We start from the raw sequence: 19171 nt of genomic DNA, 5'->3' as shown, positions 1-19171 counted from the left end.
GCGGCGCTGCGGCGTCGGGGCGCTCCCTCCAGGCGGGAAGCACGTTGTGAGCACCTACTACGTGCAGGGCGGCTATTGGCCTCCTGGACACCCCACACGTCACCTCTCAGCCCCCAGAGCCTCCCCATTTCAGAGGCAGGTGACGCGTTCAGAGGTAAAGCGGCTCTTGGGTCAGCGGCTGGTCGGTCCTGGCTGCGAAGCGGGCCCCCAGGACGCCCCGGGCGGGCGGAGCCCCGGGCCGCGGTGCGTCTACCTGCTCTCCAACAGACGCTTTCCCTTCTGGTGTTGTTCTAAATGTTTAACGCGTGAAAGTGGAGTCTAGAATCTTTAGGGCCCAATCTGCCCCCTTCATTGTACTTGGGGAAACTGAGGCCCAAGAAGGGCGTGGTTTGCCCCAAACCGTTCTCCCTCGGAGTGGCTGGGCGTGGCCTCAGGACTCCCCAGAACTGCACCTTGTGGCCTCGGAGTCTGGTTACGACATGGGTTCGCATCTGCGCCGGGGACCCTGACCCAGGGGAAGACGCGCCATGGACCGGCGTGTTAAAGATACGGGTGCGACAGGTGCGTCCCAAGGCCCCTGGGGCGGGGGTGGGCGAGCACGGCCCGCGGAGGGTGCTCCCTGAGGGACCCGCAGGTCCAGCGCCGAGCCACCCCGCCCTCCTGGCTGCGGGGCATCTTCGGCCCCGTCCTGCCATCTGCTGGGCGCCTTGAGCCAGTGTCTGTGCTTAGAAGGAGCAGAAAAGCTGGAGCCAGGCCCATCCCGTGCGACCCAGCTGAAGTTTCAGGAGTGGCCCCAACGGCTAGGGCTGGGGGTCAGACAAGCCTCATTTACAAAACTGGGTCTCCCACTTACCGGCTGCGTGTCCGCCTGGGAGCGCTCATTTGTAAAACCGGGAGACAGATGCTGGCTCCTCAGACTTGCTGTGAGGATCGTGTCAGATAAGATTTACAAAAGCAGGATTGTGCCGGGCATGTAACAAATGATCGATATTTCCGGCCTTTCCTTCTGCCCGACAAGCATTGACTGAGTGTAAATTGTAGTATTTGCGCACAATTGCTCCTTCTCTCCCAGCCTTGCCCTGGCTCAGTGGGATGAGGGAGCGTGTCTGACTCCCCCACCCTACTGATAGGGAGCTGGCCATAGGACTTGCCTTGGCCAGTGGTAGATGAGAGGAAGTGGCAGCATGCCAGTTCTGAGCGACAGCCTTAAGAGATGTCAGGGGTTTCAGCTTTCTCATGCTTTTGCCACCTGCCGTGAGAAGAGCCAGGCATAGTAGCCTCTGTTCCCAGAATGAGAGACCCAAGGAGTAGATCTGAACCCCACATGTGTCCTGAGACAGAGCCACAAGCTCAGGAGTAAGAAAAATGTGTGTTCTTGTGATCCACTGAGATGGGGGGTGGACGTTAGTTTCACAGCATCATCTCAGAAAGAGCTGACTAATGCATGTGTTAAATTACCAGTCATGCGTGGAAAGACAACGACTGCGATTTGTCCTGTGGTGGAAGGAATCCCAGGAGGCTGCAGGGACACAGGAGGCACTGGCCCCAGCCTCGAGAGTCACAGAAGGCAGAGGGTCCCGCAGAGAAGAGTCATGAGCATTTGTTCCTTCCCCTTTCTCCTTTGTTGAACAAGCATTTTCTGAACACTTATTGTGGGCCAGGCCCTGAGCTGGGAGCTGGGACAGACCCAGCGGGGAGCCAGACGGAGTCTGCTGTCGTGGAGTTGAAGTTTAGAAGTTTGTGTGGGACAAGGGCAGCACACATGGAATGGGCCATATTTGATTGGGGTGTCGGGGACAAGCAGCCTTTGAGGGCAGAGGGGAGGCACGCGAACCACACACGGGGTCAGAGAAGGTGTCCTGAGCGAGATGGTGCGTGAGCTGAGTCTGGAAGGGCAAAGAGGAATCAGACAGGTGGGAGGAAGAGAGGAGCAGCCTGTGCAAAGTCCCCGGGGGCGAGAGAGAAGAGCATCCCGCAGAAGCTAGGAGCAGTACCACGTCACTGGAACACAGCGTCAGAATAGGAACAACAGTATGTACGGATTGAGCATTCTGCATGCCAGGCTCCGTGCAACACTTTACACGGGGAAGGTGACCCCTTCTCTGTTCCTCTCCCCATTTATAGATAACGTGCCAGGCCCTGTTATTTCAGGTGCTTTTCATGAATTACCCCTTTTAGTCCTCACAGCAAACCCGGCAGGTGGTGTTACCATCACCCCTAGAACTAAAGGAGACGATAGCAGGGAGGGGCTCCGCCATGGCCAAGAGGTTGAGAAGTGGTGGATCTGAGATGTAAATCCACAAGGTAGACACCTTGTCACATCTGAAAGAAAGGACATATGGAAGAGTGGCTATTTCCAGAGTTGTGAAATTCAGATTATTTTTATTTTCTTTTTTAAGTATTTTTGTATTATTTTACATATTATTTTAATAATCCGTAAAAACAATAATAAATACTTTCATTAAAAAAAAAATCTCGGGGCTGGCCCCGTGTTGTAGCAGTTAAGTTCACCTATTCCACTTAGGAGGCCCAGGGTTCACCCGTTCGGATCCTGGGCACGGACCTACCCACCACTTGTCAAGCCATGCTATGGCAGGCATCCCACATATAAAGTAGAGGAAGATGGGCACAGATGTTAGCTCAGGGCCAGTCTTCCTCAGCAAAAAGAGGAGGATTGGCAGCAGATGTTAGCTCAGGGCTAATCTTTCTCAAAAAAAAAAAAAAAAAAAAAACATCTCATGAACACCAAACTCCCCCTGATTTTGTAAGGCATTTTTCATCACTACAGCCATTGTTTGACATGGAGAGGGGGTGGTGCTGTGGTCATCCCCATTTTACAGATGGAGAAAAAGAGGCTCAGTGTCAAATGGCTTGTCCTTAATACCACAGTTACTGTGGTTAGTTTCCTGGGGCTGCTGTAACAAGTTACCACAAACTTGGTGGCTTAAAGTGGCAGGAATATATCCTCTCGCTGTTTTGGAGGCTGGAAGTCCAAAATCAAGGTGTCAGCAGGATGGGTTCCCTCTGCATGCTCTGAGTGGGGATCACTTCTGGGCCTCTTCCAGCTTCTGGGGGCTCCAGGCATTCCTTGCCGTGGGCTGCAGAACTCCACGGGCAGCTGAGGGTGGAAGAAACCCTAGGCATGACTCTCATCACCGAAGAAATTGGTCACGTGCTACTGACACAGTCTGGCTGAATTATTTTGTAAGCACATTCCTCTTATACCTGCACGATATTGAGTGCTGTCCAGACCCCTCAAGGGGAAATGGCTGCACTTGGCTTCAGCTGTGTTCTAGATGAAGCCAGCCAGCCCCCGGTCTTGCCCTCTTGCCTGGCCATGCACTGATAAGGCTTTGTATTGTCTTGCAACTCTGTGCAAAAAACATAAGTACAATAAAAGTCATCTGCTTCTCTGTGCCTAGCCAATCTGGCTTTCCCGGACAGTTGACTGCGGAAAGATCGTGAAAGTCATGGTCCAGGGGTTCTCCTACGAATCTGAAAGGGACTGAGCACGTGATGCTGTGTGACTTCTCAAATCCCAAAGACAGGCGCAGAAATAAGAACAGGGATTCTTTTTCTGACTTGAGTTCTCCCTCGTAGATCGCAGGGGCTGCGATTCCTGTCACTGAGGATACGATTAAGCATTTGCCACATTTGAATTTGAAGCTATAAACTCCAGCGGCCGTAACCTTTAATTTTATGTAACGCGACCGTGCTGTAGGAGCTAATGCAGTTCCCCAGGGGAGGGTGTCTTCTGTGCCAAGCCATTTTTTTAGAGTCTGCTAGATCAGATTTTGTTATCGTTTCTGTTAAGCCTATTTTATTTAAAACTTGATTCTGGTTCACTTAGTGTAAATACCGTCTGCTTGCACTCTGTTTCAATATGTTCTGTTTGGCAGCATTGTACGTTATAAAGGAAAAAAAATGATAATGGCTGTTTTGTGGCACACCGAGATAAGGAATAGTTTGCACATTTAGTTCTGTTGTTGAAAATCATCTTGCTCAGATAGCAAATTATCCCTGATGAGGAAAAAAAAGCAATTCAAGAGTAACCCTTTTATGTTGAGTCTTTGTGTGTGTGCACGCACGCGCACGCAGACTCACTCAAAATAAGGGTCCATAAATCGCTACTAATGTGGTGTGTCTGCATTTCTTGGCTTTGTGAAACTTCCCTAGAGGCATTTTCATAGTTTGGAACTTGGTAGCCCTGCTATTCCAAGCTCCTCATTCTTACATTAAAACAATTTGCATAGTAGCTCCATGGTGACCTCAAATTAAGTGTTTGCAGAGAATTCTAGCTGTAATGTGAACCAGGCTGAGTCAGAAGGAAGGCTCGGCAGCTGCCAAGTGCAGCATCCATGGAGCGTGTTTCACCGTATTCCCGCCTGGGCTCATAGGGATCCTTAGGGGCTAAAAGGAGTCATCATGAGCATTCGGAAACTGCACTTGGACCTGCGTGTGTGTGTGTGTGCGTGCATCAGCGCATGGCTACACGTTTCAGGATTTTATGGGGAGAGACTTGAGCCTCCCGCAGTTCCCCCTCCATGAATCTACCCCTCACCCCTGCAGAAAGGGACCCAGAAGCACTCATCTGCAGAATGGTCTATATCAGGGAGAATAAAGTCTTCTCTTAGAAAGCCACACGGAGCAGGAGTAATAATAATGATTTACGAAAAGACCCCAGGTGTTGAGGTGGAAAGGGAGTGGCCTAGGAGGCAGGCGACAGGCCTTACACATTCTACTGCCCCTGCCTCCTGATGTGACCTCAGATAAGCTACTTCCCCTCTCTGGACCTCAGTTTCCCTGTCTGTACACTGAAAGATGAAACGAGTTGTGCTATATGACAAAAACTGCTACTTGATCTTTGGTATCCACTTTCCCCTTTTTTCTTTTTAAAACAGAATGCGCACACACCCAGTTTTAGCTGAGCACATGGCTACCTGGCTAGAGACTACATTTCCCAGCTTCCTTTGCAGGTAGGAGTGACCGTGTGACTAAGTTCCAGCCAATAGGATGTGAGAAATGGTGTGCATGGCTACTGTACTCTCCCTTCCCCCTCCTGTAGGCTGTGACTTAGACACTATAGTGTGAGCCAGCTTCATCCCTGCCAGATAGGACTGCACCCTAGGGTGTAACAGAGCCACCAGATAGAAGGAGCCCAGTCCCTGGATGCAGCAGAATGCCCTGCTGGCCTTGGATCACCTGCCTACCTCTGGACTGTTAAGGGAAAAGAATACACTATCATAGTTAAACTATTGTATTTTAAATTTGAGGGTTTCTTTGGTTCAGCAATTGAGCCCATTATTTACCTAATACAGATTGGATGAATACCAAGGTTGTCGTTGTCATCACCATCATGCTCTCTTATATCCAGAACAACATAGGTGCATAACAGACATCCAGAAAACTGAAAGAATGAATGAGCAGGTGAACAACTAAAGGGGTTTCATGGGCATCGCGGGAATATTATAGGGATGACTCATGAACCAGAGAGGATACGGATGAGATCATGTCTAAGAATTCTTCCAACGCTAAAATTCTGCCGTGTTGTTTCTCAGAATTGAGGGTCACTTGGGAACACAGTGGTGATGGGCGTTGTCTTAGCCAAGTGTCTTCCCAACAAAGGATGGAGAGGGGAGGCTCTCAGAGGGAGCAAAAAGATGTCACACAAGCTCACCTCCCCACTCTCTCTCCTGCCCCCTTTCAGTTACTTAGTCATCCACTCAACAGATATGTGCTTATTACAAGCCAGGCACCAGCGGGTACAGAGATGAACAAGTCCCCATGGAAGCCCTCGCAAACCAACGACGAAAACAGCACGATGGTAAGTAAAACCAGTGCCGTGGCAGAGTAGAAGCTGAAACAGGCGGAAACATGGTGACGTCTTCATCTTTGAGTGTTCAGAGGCTCACCAGAGCTTCTCTCTAGAAAAGAACTGTCTTTAGCTTCCATTTTAACACGACCAGGATTCTTGGTTTGCTTTGGGGAAGTTCATCTCCCAGAGCCAGTTCGGAGAGTCCTCAAGATGCCTGCAGTCCAGATCCGCTTCCTTTTGTCTGCAGAGCAATTGGCCGGTACGAGCAGTGAACCTGGGCTTCTGCAGGGGTCAGAGTCCCAGCCTGGGAGTGAAAAGAGCTGGTTGTGATCCGAACCCACCGCTGACTGGTGGACCACTCACTCCTTATTCAGCCATGCAGCTTGAACAAGTCATTTCCTTTCAGTTTCTTCGTTTGTCAAATGAGAATAATTTTTCCTGTCTTATAGCATTATTGTGAACTTTGACTCAAAGTACCCAGCAGAGTGCCTGCTGCCTACCAAGGGCTCGAGACGGATGAATAGACGCTGATTTGGTAGCAGGAGAAATATTGCTGTAGCCCAGTAGTTCTCAACAGGGGTTGCTCCCCTGCCTGGGGGACGTTTGGCAATGTCTGGGGACATTTTTGATTGTCGTGACTGGGGTGGGGGAAAGCAGTGCTATGGGCCTCTAGTTAGTAGAGACCCGGGATGCTGCTAAACATTCCGCAATGCACAGGACAGCCCTCCACAACAAAGAAATACCCCTCCCAAAATGTCAATAGTGTCGACACTGAGAGACTCTGCTCTAGTCCATCAGAATACCAATTTCAACATGATACATTCAAACTCTAGCTAGAGATCTATTGTGTGCCATTTAAAATGCCACCCTTGCCTTGGTATTTAATAAGCAATTATAAAGCAATATTTCTGTGACTGTCAGTTGGGATTTTGGAAATGTTTGCCTCAAAATACCAGCAGCACAAGCTTTGGTTCCTTCTATCCATATGTGAATCATTGCTGGCAGAAACCTCCCACTTGCTCAGGTCCACTTGATTACTCATCAGCAAACATCACCGTCTCCTAGTCTGGCCCGCGGTTGTGGAGTTTATTGTCTGACTTCAGAGACACCTGGACCCAATTGGCATAATCAGAACCATAGGGCCTGCTGAGTGGGGAAGGAGCGGGAATGTGGATGATGATGACTCCCAGGGCGAGTTGCAATGATTGTGGCATTTTTTTCAGCCGGTATTCATTGAGCACCTACCCTATACCAGGCGCTGTGCTGAGTGCTGGGAATTGAGTGGGGAAGAGAACAAACATTATTGCCTGAGTCTCTGTGCTCACCGCACCCAGCTACTTTCAGACAGCTTTAGCGTATGATAGCATATTAACAGAAACCTTTGAGATAGGCAGGAATGGTATTTGGTACAGGTAAGAAAGCTACACTCACAGACAAGTGTGCAATCAGGATTCTTTGTTGCAAAGAATAGAATAAACCCAGTCATATAAGCATAAAAGGAAACTATAAAGGATATTCACATATCCTTTATAGTTTACACATCCCTGGGATGCCCAGAACATTGAACAGTGCATGAGGCAGCCACTAACCGTCATCCTAACACCCCATTGAATGGCTGCAGGCACTATCCCATCGCTTCTAGGAGCAGGAAGTGCAATACTACCACCAGTGTCTTACTTCTAAAGCCAAATCTCCTTTGGTTGCATCTGATTGGTAGACCCTTGTCCTTGCTGCAAGGGAAGCTGGGAAATTGAGTTCTGATTCTCCATTCGAGATGTAAGCAGGATTCATAAAGTGCAAATGTTCTTCCTCAGAGTAAAAAGGCCATTCAGAAGATAATGGGCAGCTACCATTATGGCATGCACCCAATTGTGGGGCATCCACGATGGAAAGCCCCAAATCCTACGATGAATAAGGCACAGACCATTAGGGGATTAAGAAGGTAGGTTATTGCAGTATTGGCTTCCAATTCTTTCACACCTCTCTGCATTCTCACCCCCACCAACCTGGAAGTCAACATCTAGCAAAACTACCTTTCCAAAGTGAGGGAGAAATAAGGACTTTCTCCAACAAAAACTGAGGGAATTCGTCACCCGCAGATCTTCCCTACAAAATACGTTAAAAGAAGATCTTCAGGAGAAGGAGGATGTTCTAGATTGGAAAATAGGATCTACATAAAGAAAGGAAGAGGATAAGAGAAGGGATAAAGGAAGAGAAAGTAAATTCTTCTATAATTCCTATTTTTAATTGATCTAAAAAAAGAGCTATTTAAAGTAATGACGGTAGCAATGTAGTGGATGATTATAGCACGTGGGTAATGAGACGAATGACAGCACTATCGTGGGTGCGGGAGGGAGGGGAGAGGAGGGGAAGGAACCAGGGCTCAGAGGTGTTACTAGTCCACGTGCATGTGGTCAGTAAAGGGTGGGACGGAGATTCAAACGCTGACCTCTTTGATCCAAATTCCATGCCTTTGTCTCCCCAGGAGAACCTTGGCCATTCCTCTGGAAATATATGGGAATGAGCTCCAGGTCTTCCCTTCTGGACCCCATTTCTCAACTCAGAGAGGGAAAACGCCAAGCTTTTCCTTCATTGTTGCTGACATTTCTCTGAGGCTGACTCAGCAGAGACGTATGTCTTTGTGACAGCATCTGAGCCCCATCTTCATAAATGACAGCTCCCTTTTTGCAAAGCCTTAGGAAGATCTGAGGCCATCTGGTAGACCTAGGGCTCTGCTCCTCTGTCTGATAACCTCTACCTGCCAATAATCCCAGCTACCGTTTACTGAGTGTTTAATATGGCCAGGATCTGGACAAAGTATTTGACACACATGTTAACGTTTAATCTTCTTAGCCTTATTTTCACCCCTGTTTTACCAAATAGGATGGTGAATTCAGAGAGGTTTGGCGACTCGCCTGTTAGGGGTTGAATCATGTCCTTCAAAGGGGTCTGCGCGAGTCCTAACACCTGGAACCTGTAAATGTGACCTTATTTGGAAATAGGGGCTTTGCAGCTACAATCAAGTTAAACTGAGGTCATACTGGATTAGGATGGGCCTAATCCAACAAGACATGTTTTATAAGAAGGAGGAAATTTGGATACAGAGACACACAGAGAGGATGGTATGTGAAGACAGAGGCAGAGACTGAAGCGATCATCTGTAAGTCACGGGTCACCAAGGATTGCTGACGACCACTGGAAGCTGGATGAGAAGCATGGAACAGATTCTCCCTCACAGCCTCCGGAAGGAACCAACCTGCTGACACTTTGATTTTGGACTTATTTCTGGCCTCCAGAACTGTGAGAAAATAAGTTTCAATTGTTTTAAGCCACGTAGTTTTTTTCTTTTTTTTAAAGATTGGCACCTGAGCTAACATCTGTTGCCAATCATTTTTTTTTCTTCTTCTCCCCAAAGCGCCCCAGTACGTAGTTGTATATTCTAGTTGTGGGTCCTCTGGTTGTGATATGTGGGACACCACCTCAGCATGGCCTGATGAGCGGTGTCATGTCGGTGCCCAGGATCCAAACCGGCAAAACCATAGGCCACCAAAATGGAGTGCGTGAACTTAACCACTCGGCCACGGGGCCGGCCCCTAATCCACTAGTTTGTAATACCTTGACAGCAGCCACAGGATACTAATACATTGCCCAAGGTCACACAGCCAGTAGAACATAGTCTGAACATTTGCTTTACTTAAAATTAAAAGCCCACACCCTTAATGCGACCCTGTCCCACTTGCCTCGCACAGTGAAAAGTTAGTCCAGAATGTTCGAGCAGAAGGACTTCAGAGATCACCCACCCCAGCGTTCTCCAAACCGGAACGCCTGGAGGATGGTAATAGCTGGACCATGACATAAATTTGGTGTTTAAGAAATAATGTCTCATCACCTTACACCCATTAGAATGACAAAAATAACTAAAACTAATATAACAAATGTTGGAGAGGTTGTGGAGAAAAAGGAACCCTCATACACTGCTGGTGGGAATGCAAACTGGTGCAGCCACTATGGAAAACAGTATGGAGATTTCTCAAAAAATTAAAAATAGAACTACCATACGACCCAGCTATCCCACTACTGGGTATCTATCCAAAGAGCTTGAAGTCAGCAATCCCAAAAGTCCCATGCACCCCAATGTTCATTGCAGCACTGTTTACAATAGCCAAGACGTGGAAGCAACCTAAGTGCCCACCAACTGATGAGTAGATAAAGAAGATATGATATATATATACAATGGAATACTACTCAGCCGTAAAAAAGAACAAAATCGTCCCATTCACAACAACATGGATAGACCTTGAGGGAATTATGTTAAGTGAAATAAGCCAGACAGAGAAAGACAATCTCTGTATGACTCCACTCATATGAGGAATTTAAACATGTGGACAAAGAGAACAGGTTAGTGGCTACCAGGGGAAAGGTGGGGTGGGGGGTGGGCACAAAGGGTGAAGGGGTGCACCTACAACACGACTGACAGACAATGATGTACAACTGAAATTTCACAAGATTGTAACCTATCAGTAACTCAATAAAAATTAAAAAAAAAAGAAATAAAGAATGTCTCAGACCAGGCTCCCCTGGAAGCAATCTTGAGAAAAAGATGTGAATGCAATATTATATTGTTGAGGTGACCCAAGAAAACACTCGCAGGAGATCAGGAAGTGATCAAGGGAAGGCTGGTACACTCCAGCATCACCTCCTTGGGGAAGTCCTCTCTGATTGACGGGGACAGAGTTAGTCCTTGTCTCAAATTCAGTGCTTCCCCCTTAAATGCGTTCATTCCCATATTATAGAACTTCTGATGCCATCTAGAACGTGTAGCTTTGCATATTGGTCTCTCCCATAAGCCTAAGTTCTTGAAGAGCATTTGCTACTTAAATTCTCAAGACAGTAGAGAACATAGTGGGGTTTAATGGTGGACGGACTGTTATACCAAGGGGCTTCTGAATGCTGTGCCCCTGGGTTCTGGACAAGCTCCACAAAGCTGCATGATGTGGGTGAAGGGAAAGACTCTATGGAGGCAGTGAAACTTATAGGGCCAAGTGGCAGGGGAGTGACATATCCTCAGAGAGGTGTGCTGAGCCAGGGTGCTCTACTGGGCACCCAGACTGGGTCTGCCCTCCAGTGGAAGGACCCTGCCCCCTCTCACTCTCCTCTTGTGCAGGACAAGCAAAAAGGAACTTTTCCAAGAAGGGAGTAATTTGATACCTTTGCACCAATCTGGATTTGGGTGCCAGCTCTTACAGTTGTCTGGGAACGCCAGTTGCCCAGCCCCTGGGCTCCTTGGAGTCGTCCATTGAAGTACAAGCCCCTCCAAGCAGTGGAGAGGGAGGCTCCAATCCCATGGGAAATGGGGAGAAAGTGCAGCCATCTGGGAGAGGGGACACCCTGGCCCCTCCTAGCTCATTGTTCAGGCAGCCTAGTTAAGCTCCCAGGGTCTGTTTTGGGTCCTCCTGCTCCTCACACCACACTGGCTAGTGGACTGAGTGAGCGAGTAGGTGAATGAATGAATGAGCAAATGAATGAAGGGCAGGCACGGCCAGGTCTAGGTCTATTTCAGAGTCCATCACTCATGTCCTTTGCTGTGCCAGGCTGTGCGTGGGCTCCTACGCGGCCACCACACCTTGGCATGTGGTGGGCTATCAAAACACTTCTGATGATTTTTGCAGGCATTCGCTATATATTCTTCAAGTTTCTACTATGTGCTGTTCAAAGCAGGGAAGAAAACAGAAAAAAAATCTCCCTTCATAGAGTTTACATTCTAAGGGGGAAGATAGACAATCAAGTAAGCTTCTTTTTTTGGAAAAGAAAATATTTCAGGAAGTGATAAGTACTATGAAGAGTGGAAATAGCCGTTATCACTCAGTTACACTGAAATAAACTGATCTAAGGATGCAGCAACTACCCTCAATGGGAACATAGTAGAAAAGAGTGTATCCCCCTTAGACCAAGGCAAAAGGGGCTCCCGCACTGGGCCCCCACTTTTAGAGGTCCTGGCAAATCAGAAACACACAGGCAATTGTTAAAGAACTTGTGGGTGCCTCCGTCACACGGGAGCTGACACAGAACATCCCATAATCCTAACCATGGCTCAGGACCCTGGGAAACCCTCTCAGCATCTCTGCCATTATCTCCTAAGGTTTGTAAGCTGATTGACTGCTGACTTTAGAGACAGACACTGCTTTGAAGAGTAAGAGCAGCCAGAGGGTTTGGGTACAAGAAAAGACAAATTAGTTACCATGTGGGATCCCTGCTCTGGGCTCATGAGTGCAGTAGATTCCTGCATGAGCATCCTATTCTTGCTTCCTTTTGCTTCCAATATGTGGATCCAGAGGCACTCATGAGTTGGCCAGGAATTAGCAACAGTTGCATGGGGTGGCTGAGGAACATTGTGCCTTGTTAAATGTTCATCTTGCACTTACATTTGGGTATGGCTAAGCATAGATATAACTTGTTTGAAGAGTGATAGCTTCTTTCTATGGGCAACGAGTTGGACGTTAAACACTTGAATTGCAAATTGTTTTATTTTATAAATATAAATATAAATCTCAGTGAGATTTCATTACATTTTCAAAGTAATAATTCAATTTTGATTGATTTAAAGAATTTTGATTTAAAATTTTTCTTCCGTTATAATGCATACTCTGCCTTTTAGTTTAATAATTTTGAATATTATAGAAGAAGAGCAGTATTTTGAAAACAAACATGAAGAATAATTTCAAAATACTTTTTACAATTACTTTAATTTTGTGTTTCTGATGCAAATGTGTTCCAATTTGGTAGACATAGAATACAAATATTCTCAAAGATCCATTAGCTCACTGACTATGAGTCCAAGTCTTTGCTGGGAATGCCCAGCCCCTCTTCCTTGCCTGGAGGACCCCCATCCAGTCTCCAAGGCCCAGCTCAGCCATCTCCTGGTCTGGAAAGTGCCCCAGCCTGACTCCCCAACCCTGACAACGTGCAGAGTTCCTCCCCGACCCTCCTGCAAGCCTTTGGACAGCCCACGGTTAGGTGCCCCAGACATTGGGTCCCTTGAAATATTGGGGAAGGAAGCGCTGTCGAATGTACGGTTCCCCCTTCCCGAACTCCCTGCTCCTCCTGTCTGCATGACATGCCACCCCCTCCTCCAGTGCCTTCAAGGACTAAGAACTGTAGTCACCATTTATCCATTCGTTGAACAATTTCCATGTGCCCAGTATATAATAAGCATGTTACAAACATTAATGTAATCACTGTAACCATCCTCTAAAGATTATTTTTCCATCTTTGATATGTGACTAGTAAGCTCAGAGGTTGATTCATCTGTTCCTTTCTTCAATGAACATGTGTTGAGATCTTCAATGAACGTGTGTTGAGATGAAATGGGCCCTGCTGGGTACTGCAAAATAAGTGAAGAAGGAAGACGTGTGGTGCTTGCAATCTAACGGCTTCATGAAGGAGCTTGGTTCTCAAGTCCCATAGCTAGTGAGTGATGGGGCCGAGGCTGTCGAGCTCCAAATTCCAAGTGCTCAGCCGTGCACTAAAATGCCTCCCCTGTGGGGTCTGTAAATGGGGGTGGAGGCTTCCAGACATCTTTGGAGGTGCTTCTGGGGTTCCATAACCAAATTTGCATCTAATCGTGAAAATGCATTTTTAGCATCATTCAAAGGAAGTCTCTGATGGCCAGTGGGGGACAGCGGACACCAGCAGGAGGAAAAGTTCATTAAGCCTCTTGCTACCGACCTTACTGCAGAACTTCTGTGACAAGGCTACCATGGATATGCATTTAGGAACAGTGTCTGATGACGGAGCCTAGAGGAGAATCCAAGATGCTCGTCCAACCTACCTGACAAATTTCCTCACGGGCTGAGACCAACTTAACCATCAGCTGGATGAATGTAAGGAGGTAAGAATGGCTTTATTTTTGAATGATAGTTCACACAGGAAAATGTGAAGATTATTCTGTAAGTCACCTGACGTGTACTCAACAGGCAAAGTTGTTTTTAAGTGTGAAGATCAATTTTTGCAAAGCATCAGGCAAAACCCATCGTGACATCGGTAGTGAAAAGGAGAAAGCTGTGGCAGAAAGCCCCGCAGGAGCATGGTACTCATGAAAGTTATCAACAACATTTGTTCCTTCTGCCATTTATTCATTAAATATTTGGGAGGTGGGGAGCACGTAGAATATTTCTGGAGTCAATCCCGTGCTAGGTGCTCAGGATCCAGCTGTGAGCAACATAGAGGGTGTACAGGAAAGAAGAACAGTAAGCAGGCAAATATCTGTGACTAATGTCAGGTGAGCACAGGACTCTAGGGAGAACACAGCAGGCAGCTCATCCTGCCTGGGGAAGAAGATACCTGTCAGGGAAAGGATAATCCAGACACCCAGGAGTCTGAGCTTGACCGCAGTGGAATAGAGCAGGGAATGGTGTTCCAGGCAGGGGAACAGCATGGTCAGAAGCTCATATGTCAGAGGGAAAGTGACATGCTGGAGGCACATGTTTTATAAACATTTGATGCCCACATATAAGAGGTTATTATTATAATGTGTTCCATGAGAAAGACTTGATTAATTTCCATACATTTTCTGGTTCATTTTTCAAAGGACTAATTCTGTAGTTGTAAGAAACACAGTTGCTGCTTAATAAATCTCTGCTGAATGAATATTGAATGTGTAAACCACTAAAGAAGAATCTGACAGTCCATAGAGTTGAAATGGAATTAGAAAGAACTACATACCCGCGTGAAATCTAGGTGGTCTGTCCAGTAATGCATATGACACTCCTCAGTCTGCTTTTTCCCCCTTTCTTCTGTTTTGGAATGTTTCAATGGTATAATTTTATAATATGTTTAGGGCCTTACATCTCCTGTACAACAGTGGATTTAGCTCAATTCCCTTAACGCCCTAGGTCTTCTGCAAGTTTGTGAACTCAGCCCGTGTGAGTGTCAGTCTGTTTGGATACCCCCAGCTGATGAAGATGGTTTAGAGACGTCCCATACTGGGAAGAGCGTCAGCCCCGGGACCTGGAAGCTCTGGGCTTTATTACCAGCCCATCAGTTACCAGCGGCATAACTTTGGCAAGACACATGGCCCCTTTGAGCCCAAGAGCTAGGGGTGTAAGATGGGGATTTTATACCCATCTCTCCGGGTGGTGGTGAAGAGAGAATGTGCTGAGAGCGGCAATGGTAAGTGCTCAAGAAATGTCCCTGCCCTTCTTACCTTCTTATTCTAGGCCCCTGTAAGCAAACCCCACTCTCAGAAACCACGGCCTTCTCATGAAGGGAAAAAGGAGCTATTCAAATGAAAAAGAAAATAAATAGGAGGTCGTACTTAACAGGGTTCGCCGTGCCAGCAACGCGGAGCGGCTGAGCCAGTTTCTGAAACGCTTTCTGAAAAGGCTGAATTGCTTTCCGCCGGAGGTTTAAGTTGTGCTCGCCCACTTCCTGCCCTGGGTGTGTGTTGGCTACAGGGCTTCCTGAAAGGACGGGGCCAAAGCACTCGAAATGCTTGCCAAGGAGGAAGCCTTACCTTCGCAGAAGCCTGGTCCACGGGCACCGGAAGGCGGAGAGGGGTTTGGGGGGGCGAGGGCCCCACTGGGGCACTCGTTTTTGGTGACTGGGCTGCGGCCGGACTCTGAGGGACCTCCATGCAGCAAAAGGCACCGTTTATTTGTCCATTCCCCCAACACTCTGTCCTCCTACCGGGCCCAAGGCCTGGGCTAGCTCCTGGGGATGGAGATGGCCTGCCACAGCCCCTGGGCCCCTCACAGTCCCGTGTGTGTGTGTGTGTGTGTGTGTGTGTGTGTGTGTTGGGGAGTTGGGGTGGGAACTGGGATTCTGGGGTGGAAGTCACATAAATAATAATCAGAGCAGAGCCGCAATGCTTACTCTAAGCATTGGTTGGTCATAGTTGGTCTAAGGGATTTGCATAATTGACCGTTAAATATCCTCTCTCAGCCCTGGGAGGGGAGGGGGCGGTGACCAGCGCTGTCTCCATTTCACAGATGAGGAAAGAGGCAGATGGAGTCACACAGCTTGAAAGTGACAGAGCTGGTGTGTGAACCCAGAGGGTGTGGCTCTCCGGTGTAAGTCTAAATCTCTAAGTCAAGCTGGGCCTCTAAAAGAAAGGAGTATGGGGGCCAGCCCGGTGGCCTAGTGGCTAAGTTCGGTGGGCTCTGCCTCGGCAGCCCAGGTCCAGTTCCTGGGCGCAGACCTACTCCACTCGTCTGTCAGCGGCAGCTCACGTACAAAAAGAGGAAGATTGGCAACAGATGTTAGCTCAGGGTGAATCTTCCTCAGCAAAAAAAGAAAGGAAGGAAGGAAGGAAGAAAGAAAGGAGAATGATAGTTGCCAGGAGCTTAGGGGAGGGGGACATGGGGGTATTTCAGGGGTACAGAGTTTCAGTCTGGGAAGGCAAAAATGTTCTGGAGATGGATGGTGGTGATGGTTGCACAACAATGAAAATGTGCTTAATGCCAGTGAACTATACACTGGAAAACAGTAAAAAAAAAATTTATCCTTTGTATATTTTATTGCAATAAATTTTTTTTTCCCCACAAAGACAGGGGAATATAGCATAGCTCTAGAAATACTCATCACATTGTGCAAGAAATGGAATATCTTTCGTTATAAAATAAACCATTAAAAATGGAAACTGCGGAACAGATTTTCCATAGATCAGGAGCCGTAACCAGCCGCTGATCTCCGGTTGTAAATGTCAAAGACCTCTGGTTATGTGAGCGTGACATCGACACAGCGAGCATGTTGGCTCAGCTAAGTCAATTCTGTTACTCTGTTGAAGAGAATCTGTTAAGTGAGTCATTTAGTGTCCTATAAACAAAAGCGAGGGGAAACCTCTGGGCCTCTGGATACGCTCTCTACTGCACCCCGATATCTGCTGACAGCCCGGGATCTTCCAGGTTCCCTGGGGACCAGGTCTGGGAAGGAGACATCTCCTGAGTGAGTGTCCCCCATGCTGCCTGGAACAGGTACCCCATTTAAATCCTCACAACCACGGCTCTGGGAGGGGCCTGAGGACACCAAGAGCTTGGGGTCAAGTGCCTTGCACAGTAGTGGACGGGAGCCTGGTCTGCCCCTGGGCCTGTGCTCGGCCGAGGCAGCTGGCTGGCTCGGACTGCCCAGGGCAGAGAGGGCTCGACATTGCCATGACTGGCCCCTTCATAGCAATGAATCACCACCTTTAGAATGGAGAAAACTCCAAACCATCACCTTAGATAAAGTCACCCCTCATTTTCCAAGGAAATTAAGGTTTCAGAGACGGCGTAGGGAGATGCCCAATATCACACAGCTTGTTAGCATCGAAGTAAATTATTTTCTTCCTTCTTGCCTTCTCTCTGTCCTTCAACAGATATTTATTGAGTCCCTTCTCTTAGGTGGCAGCAGAGTGAGATGATTTGAGCCAGCCTGTCCAGTTTGAACCTGGGCTCCACTGTTAATTAACGGCGTGACCTTGAGAGAGTTACTTGACTTCTTGCCTACCAGCGCCTCATCTGTCAAGGGAGAGGCGAGGATCCCGCACCCACCTCGTAGGGTTTTTATGAGGATCGCCTTGGTTAACTGTGCCAGGCACTTAGCGTCCATATTAGCTGTTACACACTCCCAGGTCCCAAACCACGCATGACGGGATGTGGCAGGCTGGCAGAAAAGTTGCATCAACTTCACAATTTTGCTGAGTGTCACCCTCGTGTCTTCTTAGGGCATCCTGTCCAGACTCTGTGCTCAGCTGGGAATACAGAGACGACCAGCTCAGCTCAGTGTGATAAAGACGTTGACAAATGAACCGCTGGAAGCTGCATGGGGACTATCACACATGCATTATTAAGTTGAAAAATTATAATCCTCGATGAATAACCTCAATAATAATGTATTGTTTCGTAGATCCATTTCCCATTGCTGTGTAATAAATTACCACGAAACTAAAGGCTTGAAACAGCACCCATTTATGAGCTCACAGCTCAGGAGGGCAGACGTCTGCGTGGACTCAGCTGGGTTCGGGACTCTGGGTGTCACAGCCCTGGACTCGCATTTGGGGCTCTGGGGAAGAATCTGTTCCCAAGGTCATCAGGTCACTGACAGAACGCAGTTTCTTAAGGCCGTGGGTCTGAGGTTCCCACTTCTTTGCTGGCTGCCAGCCGGGGGCCACTGTCTGCTCCTGGAGGCCGCCCATGGTCCTGCTGATGTTGCCCCCCATCTGCAAACAGCAGTGTCAGGTCGGATCTTTCCACCGTTGGAGTCTCTCTGACTTTCCCTTCTGCCACCAACCTCAGACAAGTCTCTGCTTTTGAAGGGTTCCTGTCATTGGATCAGGCTCACCTGGGTAATCTCTCAGAGTCAACTCGTTAGTAACCTCCAGGACATCCACGGGATCCCTTTTGCCATATAACTACCCTAACCACGGGAGTAACACCTCATCCTACGCACAGGCTCCACCCACGCTCAAGGGGGAGGGGCTCCACAGGGCTCACAGGAGGTCATTGTAGCATTCCGCCCACCCATCAGGCTGGGCTAGGTTTTGCTATGATAACAAACAACCCCACCAAAGGTGGGCTGGGGCATTGTCCCAGGTCTTCTCCACGTCACGGTGAGGCTGGCAGAGCAGCCACCACCTTCAGCTCAGGTGCTCTCATGACAGAGAAAGAGAGCATGACAAAGCACGGAGGGGCTCTTAAAGCTTCTGCCTGGGAGTAAAGCTCATCATATCCTCCTATGTGTCATTGCACAAAATAACTCACATGGCCGTGGGTAACTTCAAGGGCTTGGGGCACCTCAGTCCTGGTGTGGGTCTGGGAGAGAGGAGACTGGACCTATTTGATGACCAGCATTATGGAATACCAGAAATAGTCAGTCCTCAAAGAGAAAGCAATGGTTAGGAGCGTCGGCTCTGTGCCAGGCACTCTGCTGGGTACTACAGTCGTCACAACTCCTCCCGTTGCAAGAGATAGAAGAAACTTCACTGAAACCACTTCTAGCCAAAAGGAAATATAGGTCTGTAGGTAGAAAGGACCCCAGGGCAGCTGTCAGAGTTCAAGGGGCAACTGTAGGACTCAGCCTCCGGGACTGGATTCAGGGATGCAGCTCCAACCAGACTTTCTTCCTCTGTCCATCTCTCAGCTCTGCTTGCAAACATTCCGGCCTTGCCCGTTCCTCCAGCAGAGAGACCTGTGCCAGGACGGGAGACATAACTGCTGGCAACCACAGCAGGAACGTTGGGGGAATGAGAGCGACTTTCTTCCTGCACCCATCTATGAACCCCAGGGAAGGACGCTGATCGGTCCATCCTGGGACGTGTGCCCATCACTGTTACCATAGTGGGGACGTAGGAACTGGCCTAAGATGGAGTTCAGGAACAAGGTC

This window comes from Equus asinus, chromosome 3 (assembly GCF_041296235.1).
Source record: "Equus asinus isolate D_3611 breed Donkey chromosome 3, EquAss-T2T_v2, whole genome shotgun sequence".
Taxonomy (NCBI): domain Eukaryota; kingdom Metazoa; phylum Chordata; class Mammalia; order Perissodactyla; family Equidae; genus Equus; species Equus asinus.
This window is presented reverse-complemented; position numbering follows the sequence as displayed.